Here is a 23,225-nt window from a genome sequence, read left to right as displayed (position 1 = left end):
AATATTGAAAAATAATTATTTTCCCCTTACATTGGTGCTTTTTGAAGAGCAGGTTAGAAATGCAGTGTCTGTCTAAACACTGTATGTCAAAGTAAAATATGAAGGAAAAATGTTTTTTTCGTTTTTAAATGCAGATTAAGCAGACACATATGCACTGAGCTTGCATTAAATGTGCAGCACCGCACGCCGCCCACCTAACAGACTGATAAAAGTTTTTTTTTCTCCTTTCTCCTCCTCTCTGGGCTCAGGTCAGGGCATAAAGATCGTGCACTGCACCCCCACACAATACAATCAATGTAGATCGCTGTCTGATTAAAGAAGATTCTTCATATTATTTCCCTCAAAGCAATCTCCAGCCTGACCCTACAATAATCTCCTATCTCTCCCTCCGGCAAAAAGATTGTGCACGGCACCCACACACAATACAATCAATGTAGATCGCTCTCTGATTAAAGAAGATTCTTCCTATGCTTTCCCTCAAAGCAATCTCCAGCCTGACCCTACAGTAATCTCCTATCCCTCCCTCTGCAAAAGTATCAGGAACCTCTCACTAGTATAGTTTGAGCAGAGTGACGCGTGGCGCTATGTGACTCCAGGTTACATAGACTCTGGGTCACATACTGCACTGGCCAATCACAGCCATGCCATTAGTAGGCATGGCTGTGATGGCTTCTAGGACACATTAGTTAAACGCTTGCTGATTGGCTGCCTTGCACCTGTTGAAACCGCGCCATTAAAACCGTGCCAAAACATCAAATAACAATACCGAACAACGGACAGTACCCAAACATACAGTGAAATTTTCGGGTCCGTGTCCGGGTACCGAATACCTAAAAGTCCGGCATGAGCCCGAACAATACAGTCCGGGTTCGCTCAACCTTACTCATCACTGCTGAAGAACTCAAATTTGCTATTCCCTCATACAGGCAGGGGAATCGCATGGACCATATAATATCCCGTATAATATCCCACGGTTATACTATAAAACATTTCAAGACTCCCTCACGCTATATTTCTTGTGGGCCTACAAATCCATTATTACAGCTCACCAAACTACACCCAGACACTTTATGGGCGCATATTATAGTGCTATCCAAGAAGTATAAAGATCCTAACCAATGCAGTAGCAACAGATCAATTGCATTCCTGGATGTATATTTTAAGCTTTTTGTTCAGATTCTTGTTCCCAGACTCCTACTGTCTGGAGTCAGACCAGTGGTTGTAGCAGTAGAGCGTTCACCAGTAATCAGTTGCATATATAGAAGCAGATCCCTCTAGCAGATGACGCAGGTTCACCTGAGGCACAGGATCTAAGCACTAGCCAGTCTTCTTTAGAGCTCCTGATTATGGAGATGTGTTTCGCTGCATGCTAATGCCCAATGGGGAAAAAGCAAGCAGATGTCAAGTAATGGATGAAGCAGATAAAGAACAAGCAGAAGCGTAGTCAAAAAGTATATGGATGGGATCAGATGAAATGTAGTCAATGAACAAGCCAAAAGGTCAGAAACAAGTAGTAGCTGGGTGGGTTCAGACATAAGCGTAGTTAATGAACTAGCCAAGCGTTGATAACAAGTGGTAGCAAAGTTAAGGACAGCAGCAGGTATGCAAGGAGCAACATATCAGCTGGAGAGAGCGCAATAATGTGGCAAACAGGGAGTGTAGGGACATGGCTTAAATCAGAAAGTTCATAGAGGAGCAATGAGTTCAAAGTTCACCAGAAACGAGATACAAGGCAAGATTGTTCAAGGAATCAGGCAGGGAGCTCTTCAGCATCTCAGGTGGCACAAAAAGAAGAGCAACAGCCCAACATCGTAGAGGCTCTAGGTTCCTCACACCCCTTTATTATCTTTTTTTAATCCCTTCCTGCCATTCATAATGTAAGACATATATTCATAACCTACAATAAAATGACAACAATCTCACTGGATCTAAAGCCCTGAAAAACTCTCAATACCCCAGCGGTTAATTAATATAATAGTCAATGCCCAAAAATATTTCAATACGCTCATTTAAGATCTTGCAGTAGATACACATGTGCAAGTCATACATCTGTATAAAACAGATTTAACAGAACATACACTATATTGCAAAAAGTATTGGGAGGCCTGCCTTAACAAGCACATGAACTTTAATGGCATCCCAGTCATAGTCTGTAGGGTTCAATATTGAGTTGGCCCACCCTTTGGAGCTATAACAGCTTCATGTCTACTGGTAAGGCTGTCCTCAAGGCTTAGGAGTGTGTCTATGGGAGGGGTTAACCATTCTTCCAGAAGCGCATTTGCGAGGTCAAGCACTGATGTTAGATGAAAATGCCTGGCCTGCAGTCTCTGTTCTAACTCATCCCAAAGGTGTTCTATCGTGTTGAGGTCAGGGCTCTGTGCAGGCCAGTCAAGTTCCTCCACCCCAAACTTGCTCATACATGTCTTTATGAACCTTGCTTCGTGCACTGGTGTGCAGTTATGTTGGAACAGCAAGGGGCCATCCCCAAACTGTTCCCACAAAGCTGGGAGCATGAAATTGTTCAAAATGTTTTGGTATGCTGACACCCTAAGAGTTCCCTTCACTGGAACGGAGGGGCCAAGCCCAACCCCTGAAAAACAACCCCACACCATTATCCCCCCTCCACCAAACTTTACACTTGGCACAATGCAATCAGGCAAGTATCTTTCTCCTGGGAACTGCCAAACCCAAGCACGTCCTGCCAGACAGAGAAGCATGATTTGTCACTCTAGAGAACACGTCTCCACTGCTCTAGAGTCCAGTGGCGGCATGCTTTACACCACTGTATTCGATGCTTTGCATTGCACTTCGTGATGTAAGGCTTGGATGCAACTGTTTGGCCATTGAAACCCGTTCCATGAAGCTCTATACGCATTGTTGTTGTGTTAATCTGAAGGCACCATGATGTTTGGAGGTCTGTAGCTATTGAATCTGCAGACAGTTGGTGACTTCTGCGTACTGTGCGCTTCAGCATGCGCTGACCTCGTTCCATCATTTTACGTAGCCTACCACTACAATACATTTGGCAATGTAGTGTATATACCCCTTGTGAAGTATTCACCAATAACTGTTTTATTATAGAATTTGGTACTTTTACTGTAGATGGGTCACACATCAATTTCTGCTGAGTATCCAAACTGAATAAAGTAGAACCATCCAAGCAGAAAATGTCCATCTTGAGATCCAAACAGGTAGAATAAATTCCATAAACATAGGTAAATATCGTGGACCAAATCAGGCTGTTACAGATAACACAATTCTATCCTAATTTTGCCCTACGTGTTATTTTAAGATTTATAATAACCCTGCAGATATGACACCTTTTTTGAGGCCCACTCTTTATAGTTCCAAGTTTTCCAAAAAGAATAAGCAACAATTCTCCTGGAGTACCCCTCCCTTTCCCCATTACCCTCTTTCCCCTTTTGCCCCCACTGTCTTCTTTAACTCTCCTCCAGTTACTTTTGCCTACCTCTATCCATCTTCCTCGTCATCTTCCCCTCCTGTACTTTTCGCCCTCATTTTTTTTCACTGATTCACCTCCCCTAAAATTTGTTAATTCCTATTGTTCTGAAAGAGATTTATTTTGGACACTCCCCAGGCTGACTGTACAGAAACGCACAGAAGGCTTCACCAGCTTTGGTACACACAACAGAGAATCAGGACCATAGCAGAATATGCTTATGTCCCATTAGATATGATTATGTCCCCTTTTTCCAGAATATATTGCTGGTAGCACTGAATTCATCCTGATTCTATGTACCATTCTGTGCATGTATGTTTGCTTGAGATGTGTCCTTAATAAATAAAGAATTAATAAATTATCATGCCAATTTTTTGGAGCTAGCTTTGTGCATAGGGGCTGTTATAAAGCTGGTGGAAGCCTGTCGTGCAGAGAAAGCTTACCGTTGCTGGTGGGCGGAGCTTGGATGGAAACCCCTAAGGTGAGTAGCATGGGCTAGCCTGAGGTGCAGAGTCTAAGTATCCACCGGTCTTCACCAGAGCCTCTGATGGTGAGGATGGATTTGGCTGCAGATGAATACCAGGTCGCAGTCCCCAGGGTCGCCCCACCAGGGGGTAACCGGTCAAGGTCCAAAGGTGGATGAGCAGACAAGGAGGATCCAAAAGAGTAGTCAAATGAGCCGGGGTCAGGACGGGCAGCAAACAAGCGAGGTCATGGACGAGCCAAAGGTCAACAGGAATCAGGCAGGAATCAACAGGACGCAGGTTCAGGAACACCGAAGAGCTGAAGACAAAACAGCAAAGTGCAAGTGCAACAGCTGCCTTTAAATAGGCCTTCTTTGGCACCAAAACGTCCGGGTCAAGGCGTGCGAATGCATAACATGCGTGGGGTCACGCACATAGCGAACGTTAGCCAATTAGCGGTTTCCTAACATTGGAGCTAGTTCATGCTGGTGCAGAAAAAGGCCTTCCCAAAACTGTTACCACAAGGCTGAAAGTGCACATTTGTCTAAAATGTTGAACCATTAACAGTACACTTTACTGAAAATACCTGTACTCAATCATTTAGAGGAAAAAATAAATGATGGAATATTACCTTCTTTGTACACAGTGTTATCCATTCTTTGATTTTGGAATTTTCATGTTTCAAAAAACACCTTATCAGAATTGTCCTTAATTAGTACACAAACAATAGCCATCTTTAATGGATTACTTGGTTTAAAAATGTTTTTTTTGGAGCCGTTTTATTTTTAATAGAAAACATGCATAGACTGCACAGTATTTCCACTCAAAGCTGGAATGTATACAAAAATCTGTTTCTGTTTTGAAAATCATGTGCTTCTATTGTCTGATTTTAAGGTTTTATCCTATTACTTCATGAAGTGTTTAAAGCTACATTGTAGAATGGCTGCTTTTTTAATATTACCTTTGGGTTATTTGTCACACAAATAAGAGATAGTGAAAATGTATTTTTCCCTTAATATAGAGCACACATAATCATCATTAATGTTTTAGAATAATCTGTATGGAACACAGAATGTTGTAAAAGGCAAAAGTCAAGTAAGGTGAAGCAAAGGGTACTGATGCTCAACCATCCAGCTCTACTTGTGTGAAAAGCAAACCTATAGCAGAAAGGGCAAGATAAATAGACGCACTTAAGGTAAAAATGGTTCTAAGTAGATAAAAAGACCACTGAATATATATAAATTTGTTGGCAATCCTAGGCTACAAACAGCAATCATTAAAAATATACAGTTGACAAATGCCAATTTTTACACTACACAGTCTACAAATAGGCAATTGTTACAATATGATGGCAACAAACAGCACTTGTTACAATATGCAGTATACAGAAACGGGCAATTGTTACAATTTGCAGGTATCAATCAGGCAATCATTACATAACAGGCAATAAATGGCAATGACTACCATGAGCAGTCCACAAATGGGCAATTGTTACAGTAGGTGGGCAATAAACAGGAATTTTTACAATATGTAGTTTACAGATGCGGTCAACAAACAGGTAGTAATTACAATACTGTATGTGGGCAACAAATGGGCAAAATAGACAAAACGCAGGCAAGAAATAGACAATCATTGCAAAAACAGGTTTTGAGAAAATAGCAGTGACAATAATGTAGATGGCCGCAACAGGGTGTAAAGCATGCATGAATCATAAGTAGCTGGCCAAAGTTATCCTTTAACAGTGAAGGATTCAAATATTCATGCAAAGGTAGGTTAATGTACCATCCCACCCAAATCATTCCACACCACAGTAAAATATTGGGGATTATTATACAACAATCGTTCACAGTAGCATATACTGTATACACAGTAAATATATATAGGGCTTTTTTTCAGCGGGAACACAGGGGAACGCAGTTCCGGCACATCCACAACTGAATGTATTTATGGCAATATGTGCTGGAGGGTCTATTGATGCTGGCTGCTGGGGATCTATTAATGCTGGTGGGGATCTATTTTTTGTGGGGGTCTATTATTGCTGGGTAGGTCTATTGTTGTTGGCAGGGGGTCTCTAATGTTACTGGGGGGGGGGTCATTTGTTCTTGGGAGGGTTCTACTGTTGAGGAAGAGGTCTATTGTTGCTGGCTGCTGGACGGTCTATTAATGCTGGCTGCTGGGAGATCTGTTGTTGCTGCTGGGGGTCTATAAATGCTGGGGTGGCATTTTGTTTAGTGGTCTATTGTTGCTGTGGGGAGGTCTGTTGTTGTGTGGGGGTCCATTGTTGCTGTGGTGGGGTGTATAAATTCCATATAAATTACTTAGTAGCACAAAATGTCACTGTGTTCTGTATTCCCTAAAAGGGGCGGTACTGGGATGGGGATAGGGGGTGGAGCCAAGAGAGATCTCAGAGGTGGGTAGGGAGCAGAGATGAAGGGTGACTCAGAAGAGAGGAGTTCCGGCACCTATTCTCTGACAAAAAAAGCCCTATATATATATATATATATATATATATATATATATATATATATATACACAGTTATATATACAATACACCAGTGGTTCTCAAACCCTCCTCAGGACCCTCTAACAGGCCAGATTTTAAGTATTGCCTTGGGGAGATGCAGACTAGAATATTGCAATCACTGAGCAGCAATATATATCACCTGTGATGTATTTCAGGTATGTTGCAAACCTGGCCTGTTAGTGGGTCCTGAGGACAGGAGTTGAGAATCACTGCAGTACACTGTATTTATATATATAACATTTACATTCAAGATTCACATTGTTGCATTAAATGCTTATATGGTAATCATCATTTTTGGCTACTTTCCACCCCTACAACATACACCCATACAGCACTGTGATCATCATTAATGACTTTAGCCCGCTGTCAGCTGAATCTGGGTCACAGAGCTGCAGAACGAAGTGCGCTCCTGTGACCCACAGGAGAAATATGACCAAAAGAGCTTTGGTCATACTTCTCCTTAGACTATAAATCTGATACTGAAATTGCATAAAACAGTTGTGGGTTTAACCACTTAAGCCCTGGAGGATTTTCCTGCTAAAAGACCAGGGGGTATTTTGCGATTCGGCACTGCGTGACTTTAACGGACAATTGCGCGATCGTGCGACGCTGTACCTAAACGAATTTGACGTCCTTTTTTTCCCACAAACAGAGCTTTCTTTTGGTGGTATTTGATCACCTGTGCGATTTTTTGATCACGCGCTATAAACAAAAAAAGAGCGACAATTTTGAAAAAATAGCAATATTTTTCACATTTTTTTATATGAAATTCCCCCCCAAAAAAATGTAAAAATCAAAATTTTTTAACATTTTCGGCCAATTTGTTTTATCCTACCTATGTTTGGTAAAAAAAAAAATCGCAAAAAGCGTATTTTTATTGGTTTGCGCAAAAGTTATCGCGTTTACTAACAAAGGGAAAGATTTTTGTCATTTTTGTTGTTTTTTTTTTAACGCGTAATGGCGCGATCTGCGATTTTTTTTGCGGTACTGTGACATTGCCGCGGACAGATCGGACCCTTGACTGACATTTTTTACACTTTTGGGGTTACCAGTGACATTTCTACAGTAATCAGTGCTATACATATGCACTGTTACTGTAAAAATACACTGGTAGTGAAGGGGTTAACTTTATTTGGGAGGGAGGGGCTGTGTGTGTCCCTAGGGGCGTGCTTTCTACTGTGATTGGCTGTGGCTTGAGCTGTAAGGACACTGATCAACGGATCTACATAGTAGATCCGTGTGATCAGTGTCTTTACACCGAGGAGAATGACAGGTGGCTTGTTTACACAAGCTGCCTGACATTCTCCCTCTCCCCCGACGATCGCCGAGTGACCGGCGGACATCGGGTCCGCTGGTCACACGCGCGGGGGGGTCCGTGACCGCGCGGGAGCGGGAGCGCGCCTCCGCGAGCGCGCGCTCGCTCCCCAGACCCTCCCAGGCTAGAGACTTTAATTAACGTCACTCTGCCTGGCAGGGGCTGACCGCCGCAGTAAATCTACTTGCGGCGGTCGGCAAGCGGTTAATATCACGTTAACACCAAGATGATTTATTTTATGTATATAACTGGCCGTGTGAATGAGGCAGCCATTTGCAAGCCTTACATACACAGTAAAATTGGCACTTACCCAGTCTATGAAGGGGGGAGGAAAATTGTTAAATTGTGGCAATTTTTGGGGCTAATAGGCAAACTACAGTTAAAAAAGTCACAGTGTACTTTTTACTTGTTGTACTTTTTTTTCCATCTCTTTTGTTTTTTTTTTAGTAAAATTCAAAAAAATGTATTATAAAAGAAAAAAAAAAAAAGTCACAGTGTACATGTAGAAATGTAAAACAAAATCTGTTTATATACCATACTAAGGCCCCGTTCACATTGCCGCAATCCGACTTGGGGGGGCGACCTCCGAGGTCGCGGTGCGAGCAGCGCGCCGCGACCTCGGGGCAGCCGCCACGGACTTCATAACATTGAAGTCTATGGCGGTCGCCTCCGGGTCGCCCCAAAGAAGCTCCGGACCCTTTTTCTAAGTCGGAGCTACTTGTGTCGCTCCTATTAGAACGGGTCCGCAGCTTCCCTATGGAAGGCGACCTACGGCGACCTGTGAGGCGACCAGGTCGCCTCACAGGTCGCCTTAGTGTGAACGGGGACGAAGGGGTGAGGGTTTTTTTTCAGGCATCTTTGGGGAGAACATTAAAAACACACAAATCCTTTAAATAACATGCTTGGGGAATGCCTTAAAGCATTACTTAACCCACAAGAGTAAAATCAGTCTGTAAATGCTGTTAAGTATACTTGTTATACTCAGTGCTGTATTTTGGCCTAGGCCAACAAGGCCCAGGCCTAGGGCAGCACTTTGCAGGGGGGCAAAGTGCTGCCTCTTTCTCTCACCCCCTCCCTCTTTCATCCCCCACCATTCTCTCCCTCACCCCCCCTCTCTCTCTCTCTCTCTCTCTCATCCCCCTCTCTCCCCCTCCCACACCCTCCCCCCTCTCTCTCTCTCCCTCCCTCACCCACCTCCCTCTCCCACCTCTTTCTCTCTCTCCCACCCCCTCACATCCCCCCCTCTTGTGAGATCTCAGAGGTTGATGCTGGGACTTGTAGTCCTTCAATTTTGGAGGGAGTCACATCCGTTAAAAAAGGAGTGGGGCAGATTAACATGGGGGGGGCGCCCAATCTTAGTCTTGCCTAGGGCAGCACAAAACCAAAATACACCACTGGTTATACTTACTGTGGAACCTAAGGGGTTAATTCTCTGCATTGTGTGCCATAGCTGTTTAATTCCTGTCTTCTCTGATCCTCCCCTTCTTCCACTGACCCCTGATAATTTCCTGATAACACAGAGTCTATGGAGTCAGGTTGCACATGCTCAGTTTGCTGTGTATTGCTAGAGAGGTTTTTTTCTTTTTTCTTGGGTGAGTGCATGTGATCAGCACAGGGCCAATCAGCATTGTCCAGACAGAGGGTCCGGGGGTCCTGCATCCTCAAAGGACCATCAGAAAACTCCTCCTACAAGCTTTAACCAGTGCTAAGCCGGACACTGATAGAAGTCACAAGACTGCTATACACTGCTGATGAGAAAAGGTATTTGGCAGTTTATATTTAGGGCCAGTTCACACCACATGCAGTCCAGTGCATTTTTTTCTGCATCAAAAACACGTGGATAGAAGGTTGCATGGTTTCCAATGGGATTGTTCACACCAGTGGGGTCAGTTCCAGTATGTTCCAGTTCCAGAAAAAAAGGTAGAATGTGCTGCGTTTTTTTTTCTTGCACTGCTTTACTTGAAGAATTAAGAAGCTACAGAGAATACAGCAGTGTAAAAATGGCCAGAAGCTGAACAACTATAATCAGGGACAATAGGCCAAACTTTTACTTTATTTATGGGGTTGGGGTTGGGGGGTGCAGTATATATGTGTGATAAATTGTGAGGTGGTTTAGGTGCTAACTGCTCTTGCACTTTGAAAACAATGCAGCACCATAATAAATGTCCTATCAATGAAGAATAAAAACAAGTATACTGTATTCCTAAAAATAGATGAAAACCTGAACAAAAAGGCAATTTTTTCAAAAGGAAGTCTTGCAGCACATATAAAAGTTGTCTATGGACTCCTAAAAGTGACTACTGACTTGAACTCAAATACAAAATCAAATCAAAGACAAAAATGCTACCCCCCCCAAAAAAAAAAGGGGGAAAAGGGGTTGATTGCCCAAAGAGATAGCAATCAGAATTAAACTATAGTAACCTGACTGAACAGGGCCATCCTACTGTATGGGCACGCTGGGCCCCACCTGCCCAGCCCCAGCCAGGCATTAGTCCCGATTCCCGTGTGCATCCCGCCGCCAAACTTAGCAGGTGGCAAACGCCTGTCGGCCCTGCACTGCTGTCAGACCACTTAGACCGTGGAGGGGGAGCCCACAACTGCAGGAATGCCTATCTGCCTCCATGGGAACAGGCACACACAGGACAGTCGGGTCTGACTCCCATCCGTGTGTGTTCACCGGAGCCAGCTACTGAACTTGGAAGCGGTCATTAGCCTGGCACTGCTGTACCAATAAATGTAGCCTTATCAATAATTTGCATTTTTATTCTCGTGGGTGATTGTGTAGGCAGGACTCCAGTGCTCTGCATTGCCCGGGGCCCTTTAACTCCTTTACGACCACCCGCCGCAGATATACTGCGGCAGGCAGCCGCTCCTGGGCGAATCATCATACATGTACGGCGCTCGCTCTCTGGAGTCTAGGGGGCGAGTGCGAGCCGTTGGCGGCACGCTCCCGCGCTCGTCAGCGGGGAAGCCGATGCGTGTGTCAGGCGGCTCCGATTGCCTGCCTGACACTCGCGATCGTTACCCGCTGAGAGAGAAGGACAGTCGGCTGTTGTAAATATAGCTGACCATCCTTCTCCCTGGGATGATCATAGAGATCATGTGATCCTGCTATATAGGATCACATGTCTCTATGGTCATCTCAGAAGCCACGCCCCCCACAGTTAGAATCACTCCCCTAGGCTCACATTTAACCCCTTGATCACCTATACTGTTAACCCCTTCCCTGCCAGTGTCATTATTACAGTAACAGTGCATATTTTTAGCACTGATTACTGTAGTACTGTCACTGGTCCCCCCAAAAGTGTCAAAAATGTCAGTCAGGGGTCTGATCTGTCTGCCGCAATGTCGCAGTCCCGCAAAAAAACGCAGATCGCCGCCATTTCTAGTAAAAAAAAAAAACAATAAAAATGACATAAATCTTTCCCGTAGTTAGTAGACGTGATAACTTTTGCGCAAACCAATCAAAATATGCTTATTGTGATTTTTTTTACCAAAAATATGTAGCAGAAAACAAATTGGCCTAAGATGTTAAAAAATGTAGATTTTTACATTTTTTGGGAATGTCATACAGCAGAATGTTCAAAATATTTTTATTTTTTTTCAAAATTGTTGCTTTTTTTTGTTTATAGCATAAAAAATAAAAATCACACAGGTGATCAAATACCACCAAAAGAAAGCTCTATCTGTGGGAAAAAAAGGACGTAAATTCAGTTTGGGTACAGCATCACACGACCGCGCAATTGTCTGTTAAAGCAATGCAGTGGCGAAACGCAAAATAGGACCTGGTCAGTAGGGATGATCGAACGGTTCGGGTCGACCATCGGTTCGACCCGAACATTGGCTGTTCGAAATTCGGCCGAATTCCGAACTTTTTGCGGTAAAAGTTCGGAATTCGGCCACCAGAACTGCAATGGGACAGGAACTGGGCTTTAAAAGCCTGTGATTGGCCCAGAAACATCAGTAAAAGCAGATTGGAGTGACTACAGGGTCCAGAGGCCAATCAGGAGTGAACACGCCCCCCATACGCCCCCCAGTATATAACATAGCCCCGCCAAATCTCTAGCACTGTAATAGAGAGGCTGTGCAAGCATTTCTGTTACTCCTGCTGCTCCAGTGTCATTTTGCAATTATTAGTGTGAGGAAAGGGATATGCAGTGTAGTTAGGGTACTATATACCACTATAGTTAGATTCAATAATCTAGTTTCTGTAGGGAAAGTTTTGGTGTCAGGGTGACCGTAGTGTAGTTTATGGTGAACTGACTCTGCTATGCCAGGGTGACCAAGCTCTTCCATGTCAGGGTGACCTTAATGTAGTTTAGGGTGAACTGACTCTGCTATGCCAGGGTGACCGTTGTGTAGTTTAGGATGAACTGACTCTGCTATGCCAGGGTGACCGAACTCTTCCATGTCAGGATGACCGTAATGTAGATATATATATATATATATATATATATATATGGAATCATAAAACACCATTTTGAAGCCCTAAAACCCAATAAATGCCCCTAAAAAGTGCCTAGGGTTCTGGGTCATGCCCCAGGGACTATTAATCACACAAAAAAAAGTTCTTAAAAATTGTCGTTTTTTGATAGAGATATATACATATATAAATATATGTGTCTATATATATATATATATATATATATATATATATATATGGAATCAAAAAACACCATTTTGAAGCCCTAAAACCCAATAAATGCCCCTAAAAAGTGCTTAGGGTTCTGGGTCATGCCCCAGGGACTATTAATCACACAAAGAAAAGTTCTTAAAAACTGGAGGGTAGGAGGGTAACACCATCCCGGCACTACTGAAAATCTAAGAAAAATTATCTTTTTTTCTGGTTACATGGTATGCTACAGAGCTGAAACTTCACAGTCACACTTTTTAGACCCCCCAGACACTAAATCCAAAGAAATCTCATTTTTTTTTTCAATAATTTTTTTAATAATTGTCTCTCTATCAAAAACGATAATTTTTAAGAACTTTTTTTGTGTGATTAATAGTCCCTGGGGTATGACCCCTAAGCACTTTTTAGGGGCATTTGTTGGGCTTTAGGGCTTCAAAATTGTGTTTTTTGATTCCAGAAGTTCGGGTCCCATTGATTTCAATGGGGTTCTGGAATCCGAACCGATCTTTCGGGAAATTCGGGTGTTCTGGTCGAACCAAACTTTTCAAAAGTTCAATCATCCCTACTGGTCAGGAAGGGGGTAAAATCTTCCGGGGCTGAAGTGGTTAATGCTCTTAAGATGGCACTGTAACTGACCATAAACTCTCCCTATGCAGTTGGTCAGCTTTCCCTATGCTTAACTGACAACTGCTTTTGTGCCCCTCTTCCTTTTATTTAGTGAGGGGGCTGGCTTATAAAAAAAACCTTATTCATCCTTCCAGGCTTGCTGGACATAGTCTAAAGGTCATGCAGTGCATCGTGGTTTAAAAAAAAAAAAATCTCCTGGGCGAATTTACACAGAAATTTTCCAGGATGCCAGACCTTGAACCCACAGGATTCGCCTCAAACCCATGGTAGCTGTGAACTTGAACCTCGTCCCTATCTAACACAAGTTTACTCACATTTTAATTAGATAATTAACAAATTATAGGATGATCTCTTTATACACACAGAACCTTTTCTCACTGATTGAACATTTTATTTATGTTTATCTGATGGGATACCCTGACAAACTGGTGCACTGAAGAGTGGCACATGCTGGTTTTCTGTAGAGGAACCTGCTCTGTTCTTTGTCGGCCACTTGCCAAAATAGCAACCGCATTAGCGAGCCTAACTTCTGGCTAGAATACTCTGCACAGTAAAATATTTACTGTGACCATTTTCTGCCATACATCGTGAAATCTTGGAGGATTACATGGCAGGTCATTTAGAATCTTTTAGTTGAAGGTAGATGATTAAATTAGGAGTGATTACATAAAATAGAGAGCAAATCCCACCTAATTCAATATTAGTACAGTATGCTTGAGAGTCTGGCATGCAAAGCATATGGCATTCGCTGTCATCTGTCCGCGTTTGCTATGATAATCTCAAAAATTACAATATCAAACAATAATATGACTGGATGACTTCACGGCCATGGAATGCAGACTATCCACCGCTGAGCTGTTCCTATCTTATGCTGTGGGTTGTGCTGTAGACAGAGCCAACTTTTATAGAAAACATCACTCAGTTTAGTGAATTACATAACGTTTAAGAATGAGTTGGTACAGTGAACTCATTAATAATAATTTCTTAAAAAAAAAAAAGCTTATCCCAAATTTGAGTTATATAATTATGTGAAGGACTGCTGCATGGCAGTTACATAAATCTCATAAAGTAGCATGTTTAACCACTTTACCACTAGAGCATTTTGCTGTCTTACGTCTGGGCCACTTTTTGCGATTCGGCGCTGTGCAACTTTAACTGACAATTGCGCAGTCATGCGATGCCGTACCCAAACGAAATTTACGTCCTTTTTTTCCCAGAAACAGAGCTTTCTTTTGGTGGTTTTTGATGACCTGTGCGATTTTTACTTTTTGCGCTATAAACAAAAAAAGAGTGTTTATTTTGAAAAAATAACAATATTTTTCACATTTTTTTATATGAAATTCCCCCCAAAAAAGATGTAAAAACCAATTTTTTTTTAAATTTTTGGCCAATTTGTTTTCTGCTACCCATGTTTGGTAAAAAAAAAATCGCAATAAGCGTATTTTGATTGGTTTGCACAAAAGTTATTGCGTTTACTAACTAAGGGAAAGATTTCTGTCATTTTTGGTGTTTTTTTTTTTTAACGAGTAATGGCGGCGATCTGCGATTTTTTTGTGGGACTGCGACATTGCGGCGGACAGATCGGACCCTTGACTGACATTTTTGACACTTTTGGGGGTACCAGTGACATTACTGCAGTAATCAGTGCTATAAATATGCACTGTTACTGTAAAAATGACACTGGCAGGGAAGGGGTTAATTTTATTGGAGAGGGAGGGGTTAATGTATGCCTGGTGCCTAACGTGTGGGGGGGGGAGGTTACTGTGTGAGACAGGGACAGGTCGGATGTCCAGCTATGCTTTACACTCCGATCTGTCACTCCCTGTCACTTAGGAGATCCGCCCGCTCTGTTTACACAGGCGGGCGGATCTCCAAACTGGATTCCCCGATGATTGGGGCAGAGCAGCGGCGATCGCCGCCGCTCCTCCCCTGGCCCGACTCCCGATGTGAATGAAAACAGCGGGAGCGTGCCTCCGGCGGCGCGCGAGCGCCGCCTACAGGGGAGGAGTCTAGCGACGTAGGTCTACGTCGCTAGACGATAACGAGCCACTGTGCCGCAGTAGCAGCACAGTGGCTAGTGTTAAAGTGGTTAAAGGGCAATTTACTATTATGGCTATTACTGTATGCCAAAGTTGCCAAAAAGAATCAGAAAAGAAGCTGCAGTAATTCCGGGCTTTAAAGCCTAAAGGTCCGTACACACGATAAGAAAATCTGTAGGGAAAATTCATCCGACGACCGATCTGACGATTTTCGGATTGTTAGTATGGTGCTTTCGACAGCCAATTCCAACTTTTCGGCTGACAAAATCTTGATGTGCAGGCTATAAAATTTTTGTTGTCCGTAATACAGCGTCCGATTTTCGTCTCATTAGTACAGATTTCGACAGAAAAAAATCTTAAGAGCAAGACTAGGCATGCTCAGAGAGAAAGAACACACACAAAGCAATTCAACACATGACATCACTTCTGAAGTAGAATTCTGTCTTATGGGAAAATTCGTATGAAAATAAACTCTTCACTTTCCACATCAGACTAGCATGCCACAAAAAACGAACGACAGATCGTTCGATAATCTGATCGTGTGTACGGGGCTTTACTCTGGACTCTGGTTTAGCACCTTTGAATTTACCCACACAGTAAAGCATCACAGCACCCTTTACAAATAATTGAAAAAATAATAATCATTTTACAGTTTATTTCTAGGGCTCCTCAGTCAAAATGGGTCTGCTGGTGTCCCTTGTACTGTTTGCCTTCTTCTTCATCTGGCGGTGGATAGATCCTAAATGCACCTCAAAATTTCATGGTGATGCTCGTTTACAGTATTTGTAAACCCTCTCCTTGTAAAAACAGCCCTTTAGTTTAAAATTGAAATGAAAGGCAACATATTTTTGTATGGATATAAAAAAAAGGATAAGTGATCACATTCTTTCTGTTCTCAGCTGGTGGTGGAGAAACCGCAGCACACTAAACTTCCCAGTGAATGGCTATGCGAGAGTGGAGGGGTATCAGGACGAGTGTGACAAGGAGGGAAGAGGGACTTGCAGTAACACTAGTGATTTCTCACAAAGGAAGCAATACAAAAAGAACAGGATAATATTTTCATGCAATTCCATGGTACAGCAGGCACATATCAGGAATATGAAATGTTGGGTTTACATACTCTTTAAGCGTTCTTCTGTGGGCCCAAAGTGAGGGAGCAGGCCCCTGATACTCTGGGTTCCCAGGAGGTGGGTTGAATGGTGCTGGGTGTTACTCAACCCAGAAGACATGCAGTGCTTGGTGAGTCTGCAGGGGGCTGCTATTTTATTCTGAACATATGCCAAGGAGTGATTTTTTTTTTTTTTTTTAATCTTTTTGCTCAAACTGGACTTGGGCTTTAACTGCCAGACAACGTGTGCTAAGGAAATTGAAGGCTGTCATTTTTCTCTCTTCTCTTCTGAAAGTTCTGGTTCCCTGGCTTTTGTCCTGGTCCAGAGACTTGATTCCTTTATAGTCACTGACCTGGAACAAATGAAAATCAGAAAATCTGACAATAATTTTCCATTAGTAAGAACGTTATTGGTGCCAGACTCCAAATGTCAATGAACCAAGGGAACTATCGCCACATCCCTATTACATATAGAAGCAAAGAAAAGAATAGGTGTTCCAAAACAGCGGACCCTGATAAGGCCCCACAGGACCCGTGTGTATGAACAGGATACACCCAATGTGGGACTTTAAAGGCGTGGTTCACTTGGCTTCTTCAGGGACCATAGATATTGGTGACCTCCGAATAGGTTCTTTATCAACCCCCGTTGTCTGGCATTACCCGGTCCAGTTTCTACCACACCGTGAGGACATACCCAGCTGGACTTAGCCCAGGAGTATGAGTACTCCCCGGATGGACTTGTAGATCATGCCATTGGCTATTAACCTATTAACTGTGCCCCGGATTTTATAACAGAGAACCTATTCGGAGGTCACCAATATCTATGGTCCCTGAAGAAGCCCATAAAGGCGGCAAAACATGTTGGACCTGTGTGACCCTGTCACTTCAGGATATGGTTCTTAAATTGTTTATATTGCACGAATCGCTATGTTTGTATTGATGCTTCGCATCTTCATTGGTTATTACTTCATGTTTTATATGTACCAATAAAATTATTGTATTTTATCTAATTGCTCTCTATCATTTATCTATACATGCCAAGTGAACCACGCCTTTAAAGTCCCACATTGGGTGTATCCTGTTCATACACACGGGTCCTGTGGGGCCTTATCAGGGTCCGCTGTTTTGGAACACCTATTCTTTTCTTTGCTTCAATAATTTTCCATTATTGGTCAGCTTACTTTTTCTTGGGAATTTTTATTCTTATATCCATTGGCTTATAATGGTCTGTTTCCATGCTCCTCTGCTTTACAGGGCACCGCTACTCATTACTCCCATTGCATAGCCTGTTTAGTTGAAGAACCAGCCAAAAGGACCTTTCTTTACATCAAAAGTGGATGGAAACAGACCATAGAGGGGCCATAGTGTGGCACATATACCAATGTGGGGAATAAAAGCTCCTTAAAGGGTGTGCACTAGACAAGTAGATATCCTTTAAGGCCCTTCATAATCCTGATCATCTGATCTGACTATATTATTGTTTATCTACTCAACACACATGGCCTATTATGTCAGTTCATATCTCATTTTAGCTACCAGCCTGGTTGGAAGGAGACATGACATACATGATATAGGCATCCTATGATTACCGGAACGAATAGCAGTATTCTGTTATAATCATCTGGAACTCAGATGAGAGCCAGCTTTCTTTCTAGTGTCCCTTTTCTTTCACATTCAATATTTTTCCTCGAGCTCTATGAACTGCTCTTGATTATAAACTCTACTAATTCTTTGATCCGGGAACAAGCATGTTGTTTAAGTGCTCACAAACAAATCTGCCACATCTTCCCTGGGCTTCTTTGCCACATATGGTATCAGTCTTTTATAGATCACAACACCATGAATGGAGCCATGAGGACTGTGTTCGTAATTGAATCCTGCATAAGGGAGATAGAATATCTTTAGTGGGGACTGCTTTACATTTATTTTCTCAAAATGTCACATTTGAGAACACAAAGTAACAGTAATATTACCTCTGTTCTTCAATATGAAAAGTAAACAGCAATAAAGCATGTGATGCAAGGCAAAGATCAGTCTGTAGAAAACCACCTTACCAGAAGGCAGCAGTGGGGCATAATGATGTCATTGGTGCTTCCCGCAACAGTGAGAAGCCAGGACTCCGGTTAGAATAATTATTTTTGTTTTCAAGAGCTTTATTTTTTACATGTACTGTATTTGGGGGATTGGGGATGTTTGCGGATAGGACCCTCCATTTTATGGAAGGTCCAGAACTATATCTTTCATGTTTTTTAAGCAAGTAGCCAGGAGAACATTGTGCCTGAATGCATACCTGCAAAATGGTCTTCCCTGTGGCTGTATCAAAAACTCACCAACTTGCATAATCCTCTCCTTTTACTACTCCTTTGAGTTAATAAAGGCGGTGCCTATGTAAAAATGGGTAAGGCAACTTGTTTCTTAGGGAGTAAACTGCAGCAACTACTTTCATTTTTTCCAGCAACTGAATGTGTGTTAGCGTGGTTCTACTAGAAATGTAAAATTTCATAGAAAAAAAAAACATTTTTACCCGTTTTTTTCAGGAAAAAAAAATTCAGTGTGGAATAGTCTTACAATTTGTTACACTGGGAACATGAAATGCCGTGTATATAAAAGTATAATGCTTAAAATAAAAGTACAGCTTATTCAGTAAATAAACTAAACTTGCTTTTTAAGATTGTATTTTGGAATAACAAGGACTGTATATGTTAGGAACATTTCCATTATACATAAGAACATGTAACCACCCCCCCTTCTCCTAATAATACTCTAAAAGCTTCCTGCCAATATGGTAAATATGCCAACCCTGGAAGGAAAAGCTACTTGCACGTTCATTATAGTCCTCATCATTTAATTTCATACAGTATTTTTAGATGTCTTTAGGGCACCTCTAGCATGCCAGGATGTGTTTTGTCATCCTTGTAGCATTTGGAAAAGAATATTTTCACAATATTTGCAAATCACAGCTTTGCTCTCAGTAGAAAAACCATTGTGGAAATGTTTCCAAACTCTAGAATGTTGGTCTCACAATTTTACTGAGAGGAGGAAAGAAAAAAAAAAAAAACAATTTCTTGACCAGACTATAGGTATACATTATGCTGTGATAGTGGAGAACATTAATAGGAATCATTTAAAAGGTTATAAAGATCAACTCATTGGCCAAATAAATTTACCCCCTTACTTGTCAATTAAAGCCTGAGAGGACAGAAACTATCATCTACTGTATCCCAGCATTAACCCAACTGTAGGGGGTACAAGATAGAGCCCAAAAGCAAACCAATTTGGAGCCTTTCCCTGAAGTGCCTTCTTGTGGCAGAAATGCATACTTCTCTTGTTTCAGAACTGCATTGAGAAGTACAGTGTTACTTGAATTGTATTCCTGGATTTGCTTGTCTTCAGCTGAGAGAACTTTCAATAATGTAAGGTTTACATAAAGTCTCATCAATCTTTCATTAAGGTCTTTGTCTTATATAGTTTGAATATCATGTCATATATATATGTTTTATCATTTTAAAAGAACATATTCCACACTTTTTTTCCGCCAAAAAGTAAAAAACAGCTTTGAAAAACATAAAAAAAAAAAAAACATTTTTTTTCACAATCTTTCCATTTTTTTCCCAGGCCTTCCCATCTCTAAGTTCTACTACCACACTTACTCCTCCTTTCTATGAAGCCTTATTCAAAATGCGTGTGTAGCAATATTTTCAGGCATTGGGCCTGATATGGTTCTGCCATCATTACCGGTAACATGTCCAACACATTTAAGTTGTGAACCCAGGTATGAGAACTGAGACAATGACCATTCCGGCATCTTTGGTTTGTTTTGTTTATTTTGTAATAGGGATGGGAGAAGGGAATGAGTGGGATACTCCTCTGGCTCAACTAGGTTCAACTGGGACACTGTACAGAAAAATTCCTGTTAGCGCTGTCTTGACGCCAGCTGAATGCCGGCCAACGCTCCCTGGCGCTTGAAGATTCTGTTCTGCTGAACCGTGCTGAAACTTCGACTTTAATTCTCAGATTAACTCAGAAGATCCAGGACTGTAAGACATTTGACTCCTGACACTGTTTAGCTCGAAAGGTCCAGTGAACAGCTTCATCCAGCCCTTCACTGACTGAGGTAGCTCAGTCAGTGAAGTACAGAGACAAAGTGGGGGCAGAGACAAGGGTTGTGCCACAGCTACGGGAGAGGTGCGAGGGCCACATGAAATGGCCTGGGGAGGCCGCATTCGGCCCGCGGGCCTTGTGTTTGACACCTGTGCCTTAACCACTCTACAACCGCTCACAGTAATACTACTGCGGCAGAGTGGTTCGTTATCGTCCAGCCACGTAGTATTAACGTCGTTGGACACTCCCCCTTCTGGGCGGCGCTTGCGCGCCGCCGGAGGCTCGCTCCCGCTGTTTTCATTCACAGCGGGAGTCGGGCCAGGGGAGGAGCAGCGGCGATCGCCGCTGCTCTTACCCGATCGTCGGGGATCGAGTCTGGAGATCTGCCCGCTGTGTGTAAACACAGCGGGCGGATCTCCATAGTGACAGGGAGTGACAGATCGGACTGTTCAGCATAGCTGGACATCCGATCTGTCCATGACTCACACAGTCACCTCCCCCCCTACACGTCAGTAAGCACCAGGCATACATTAACCCCTCCCTCTCCAATAAAATTAACCCCTTCCCTGCCAGTGTCATTTTTACAGTAACAGTGCATATTTATAGCACTGATTACTGCAGTAATGTCACTGGTACCCCCAAAAGTGTCAAAAATGTCAGTCAAGGGTCCGATCTGTCCGCCACAATGTCGCAGTCCCGCAAAAAAAATCGCAGATCGCCGCCATTACGCGTTAAAAAAAACACCAAAAATGACAGAAATCTTTCCCTTTGTTAGTAAACGCAATAACTTTTGCGCAAACCAATCAAAATACGCTTATTGTGATTTTTTTTACCAAACATATGTAGCATAAAACAAATTGGCCAAAAATTTTTAAAAAAATTGGTTTTTACATCTTTTTTGGGGGGAATTTCATATAAAAAAATGTTAAAAATATTGTTATTTTTTCAAAATAAACGCTCTTTTTTTGTTTATAGCGCAAAAAGTAAAAATCGCACAGGTGATCAAATACCACCAAAAGAAAGCTCTGTTTGTGGGAAAAAAAGGACGTAAATTTCGTTTGGGTACGGCGTCGCACGACCGCGCAATTGTCAGTTGAAGTCGCACAGTGCCGAATCGCAAAAAGTGGCCTGGACGGAAGACAGCAAAATCCTCCGGTGGTAAAGTGGTTAAAGGATCAGGATTTTTTTTTTAGGGTTGCAACCATCTTAAAGCGGAGTTCCACCCAAAAGTAGAACTTCTGCTTTAGGCAGTTCTAACCCCCTGACATGCCACATTTGGCATGTAATTTTTTTTGGGGGGGAGCGGGTACCTAGTTTTGACAGGTACCCGCTCCCACTTCAGCTCGGAGCGCCGCGGTGCCCTGAACAGAAGTTCTCCTCTCCCCCTCCCTCCCTGCAATCTTCTGGGACACGTCAGAGGTCCCATAAGATTGCCGGCCAATCAAGACGCGCAGCGCGACTCGCGCATGCGCAGTGGGTACCCGGCTGTGAAGCCGCAAACTGTCACAGCCGGGTGCCCACAGCAGTCATGCCGGCGCCGAGGGAGAGGATCGAGGCTTCGGGCGGCCGCATCGCTGGACCGTTGGACAGGTGAGTGAAATGGCTGGAACTCCGCTTTAAGATCGTCACGATGACATGACTGTTTTTGAATAAATGTAAATTATTGTACATACTGTAAATAAATTTGATATCCCCTGAAAATACACTCTAGTGTGTTTTTTGTAGCCAAAATTAATATAAGAACCGTTCTTATTTTCGGGGAAACACGGTATTACAATGCCTGTCCAATGGGTATTCAGCTGCAATTTTTTGTTGTGTCAATAAATAAAAAATATTCATTAAACTAAATGATCATGGCAAGTGCCAAAAGCACCTGCCTTTTTATAAAAAAAACATGATTGTTTACCACTGAAGAATGGGAAATCTAGATGTGTATAGCAGCAAAAGAGGCGTAATGTAGTGAATGTGTTGCTGAATCTGATGATAAATATGCTCATTATGTATGCAAAACAGTGCTGTATGTGACATATAAAGTAATACATATCATTCAAATATTTCTAGAGCAGCTTAGGCTTAGAGGGTTTAGGATGAGCATGGAAAGTTTGTATTTTGTTTTCTAAATTTCCTCTGTAGTGAAATGTCCTGCTATGTTGTGTGTTGCTACAATGGTGACAGGTACTCTTTAGTGTGAATCACCAAACAGGACACTCTTCAATTTCTGGCCTAATGAGTTACAAGCCGCTAACTTTTATCAGCTTTGCTTCCATCATGACATGGAATGTCTGTACTTTATATTATTGGTATCTAGGGTTAAATATAAACCCTATGAAAACATTCAGGACATTCGGTTTGCTAAGTGCTCAATGATATGTGAATTATAGATCCAAATTCTGAGAATTGGTCTGCTGCCATATATAATAATTTTTTTTAAGTCTGCTCATTGCTGAATGCATGAATTGGAAAGAATAACAAAATGGGAATGGTCGTCAAGAAAGTGGATGAAAACGTGGGACTCTTTCATAAATCAGATAGAGATATACCCCAGGCAGACTCCATGGGTGGGCTCCGAAACACATACGTCCTGTATTCATCTGCTGAGCAAGCAAAAATCTTTACATCAGCTCAGCAGTACTAACGATGTAAGAGTACTATATATTGCGTGTTACAATATCAAGGTTTATTTTAAAGAACCACTTTATTAGCAACAAGCATAATCAATCAGTGACCTGCTATTATATATATGTAATATATATGTTACATTTTAACCACTTGCCCTCTGGAAGATTTACCCTCCTTCATGACCAGGCCATTTTTTGCTTTTTGCCACTGTGTTACTTTAACTGATAATTATGCGGTCATGCAACACTGTACTAATGACACTGGCTGAAATGAAGAAAAAATTGGTCGCACACCACCAACTGCTAGGAAGATGAATCCTTTATGATCCACTTGCT

The sequence above is a fragment of the Pelophylax lessonae genome (assembly GCF_965119305.1).
Source record: "Pelophylax lessonae genome assembly, chromosome: 2".
NCBI lineage: Eukaryota > Metazoa > Chordata > Amphibia > Anura > Ranidae > Pelophylax > Pelophylax lessonae.
This window is presented reverse-complemented; position numbering follows the sequence as displayed.